Genomic DNA, 3,146 nt, shown 5'->3' with positions numbered 1-3,146 from the left:
AGAACTGCACACGTGCCAGAACTAAAACTCCGCGAGCGTGTAGATCTCGCGAGCTGATCGGAAAACGTATGAGCTTTTGGACATAATGAACGCAGACGCTTTTTTATTGGTTGTTTGTTTGCAAAGTAAATAAATGTTTTATTAGGGTTTTATTGCACGTCATAATTGCATACTCGTTTCATTAAAAGCGTGTTTTATGTAAAATTTCAGCTAACAGGTATTTTATATAATGTCATTTTTTATACTTTAACCGTGATATGGTACATAAACAAAGGTCAAACATTACATAGCCTACATTCCACACACATTCAATACTCACACAATTCTCTGAGGCTGTGACTGCACTTAAGCAATTAAACGGACCTCTGCTTTTCTGCAATAGTGAACACTTTACATCTAACAGACCATGCTGAAAAAGTATAACAAAACATAGATAGATAGATAGATAGATAGATAGATAGATAGATAGATAGATAGATAGATAGATAGATAGATAGATAGATATTGTTATGTCTTTCTCTATTAACTTATAAAACATTGCCATCTTTAAAACTGACTTTCAGCGGAGTTGCTCCAGGCTACAAAGTTATTTATTTCCCCCCATTTTCAATCCAGTATTTTAATCAATCCAGTTTAAGAAATTATAGCAATAATATCAATAAAATCATGAAAAGAATATCATGTTTCCTTTCCCTTTCATTGACAAATGTCCAGTGCAATGCTCTCTGTATTGCCTCACACACTTCATAGACATGTTTCATCAATGCAGATTAATCAAAGATCAATTTAAATAAAAAAAAAAAAATAAGCATAGAGAGTATTTTAGAATTTTGTAGGTTTTGATCAAAATACATTGTTATTTTTATAATTTACGAACCTGTATTATACATTTTGATCATGTGATATCTGAGAATCTTACATTTCTAGAATCGATACATTTAATTTAACCTTAGACTTATAAGGCTTTCTGCTTGATAGGGTTTTAATAATATAGATTTGGAGTTTCTGATTCTCCACCTTGCACCACATATGGAAGCATCTATTGTTGAACATCTGGAAAATGCCAGCAGCCAGACAGTAGAAAGTAAAATTGCTTCAGATTTCCAGAACTCTTTATGCAAAACAGTTCCTGCTCCATAAATTGCATCCAAATTCCAGAGAGTAACATAAAGCAGCGAGATGATGTGTGGTCCTTTGGGATAGTGTGAGACACAGATCACCCTTGTCTTTGTTTCTGCGTTTCTTTTGAAGCTCAGTGGCGTAGAATCCTGTTTTCTGAGCTCTTCTCTGTGAGGTCTTTACTGTTCAAGATTTTATTTTGAGCACAGTTGAGAGGAGATGCAGAAACATGAAGTGTATTCATTTTTGTTGAGCAGTATGATTAAAAATCATTTTCCCTCAATGCTAACACACCTGCAATATGTCCATGCAGCTGCTGGAGGTTCAAACTCAAATTTTAGACAAGCAGATTGGCATTCTCCATCTTCCAGACATTCATGCATATGTCAGTTTCTCTTCCACTTCAGCCCCTGGGCATGTTATCACCTCCTGAAAAGAAGCAGAGGATTTACGTGGCAGCTGAAAGCTTTTCCCAGACCAGCACCCCTGAACGAAGACCTCCAATTTCACTTGACTGAAGTCTGATCCGTCTCCTCCGACATCTTGCAGCCATGTGCGGCACTGCCAGTGTATTCAAACCAAAAAACAAGAAGGAAGTGGAATGATTTTAGTCATTTAATATCAAAAAAAGGGAGTCAGGTGGCGATCTTCACATACAGCTGTAGAATGCACACTGTTATGCTGAATAACTCCATCAGATCAGATCAAATGGGAAGTGAAGGCAGTAAAAGCAGGTGCTTATCAGGAAGAGGTTTCTGAGTTAGTGCTGACAACAAGTGCGTCAGTATGTGTGCAGGATCAGGTGTCACACAAACTTTCTCCCTTTATTGTCTTCCCGATGACAGATGCTTGTTCCAAGGGTTCACTCTGGTAAAACTGCACTAGCTGGCTTTAATGAAGTGCAAGTGCAAACTTGATAAGACTCAGGAAGGAGCTAAATAATTGATGCACCTTTCATTTCATTTTAGCTAGGTTTTAAGTGGACATTTATATGTAATGCACCTTCGCTTGTGCACATTTACTAAAAACAAAGTCCATCAATATTTCTCACACTTCCTCTATTCAACTACGTAGCTTTTTTTCTCTTGTTGCATTTCTCAAAAACAGGCAATGTGAAACTGTAATAGCTTTATAATTGCCACAGTTCTGCTTTGAGCACTCTTTTTTTTTAAGGCAGAGCCCAAAAAAATGTCTAGTTTCCTCTAGAAACCCCTCAAGTGTCCCAGCAAGGCTTTTATTTCAGAACCACATGGCTCATACAGCAGGAAGCTATGAATAAAAACTAGGCTGAGAAACATTAATAATCTTTACACTTGGACACAGGAAAATGAGACCCAGACCTGGATTGCGTCTGTAAACTAAGTCATGTTACATATAAAAATGCAATTTAAAAAATGGGGAGTTGCCCTCAGGTTCTTGAAATTACTAAACCTAGCAGAAATATTGGAGCATTTTGAACGCATCTTAAAACTTTTATAACTGTGGATTATAAAAGTTGTGGACAACATGGACGTTGTCATGTAAAATTAATTAAAGTTAAGATTGACTGAGTATTGTATATGTTTTTAGTTCTCTGGCACTTCTACCACCTTGTAATTGTGTTTTTGATTTAACCTAGCTCATACATCCATCCATTTTCTGTACACCCTGGTCCCTTAGTGGGGTCGGGAGGGTTGCTGTCTATCTCCAGCTAACGTTCCAGGCGAGATACACCCTGGACAGGTTGCCAGTCTGTCGCAGGGCAACACAGAGACAGACAGAACAACCATGCGCACGCACACACACACACACACACACTCACACCTAGGGACAATTTTAGAGAAACCAATTAACCTGACAGTCATGTTTTTGGACTGTGGGAGGAAGCCAGAGTAACCAGAGAGAACCCACACATGCACAGGGAGAACATGGAAACTCCGTGCAGAAAGACCCAGGCTGGGAATCAAACCCAGAACCTTCTTGCTGCAAGGCAACAGCTCTACCAACTGCACCACAGTGCAGCCCTAACTCATACAATTAACACATAA

Source organism: Poecilia reticulata, chromosome 12, assembly GCF_904066995.2.
Source record: "Poecilia reticulata chromosome 12, P_reticulata-male-v2, whole genome shotgun sequence".
NCBI lineage: Eukaryota > Metazoa > Chordata > Actinopteri > Cyprinodontiformes > Poeciliidae > Poecilia > Poecilia reticulata.
The sequence above is the reverse complement of the archived record's forward strand: the minus strand, read 5'-3'. Positions refer to the sequence as shown.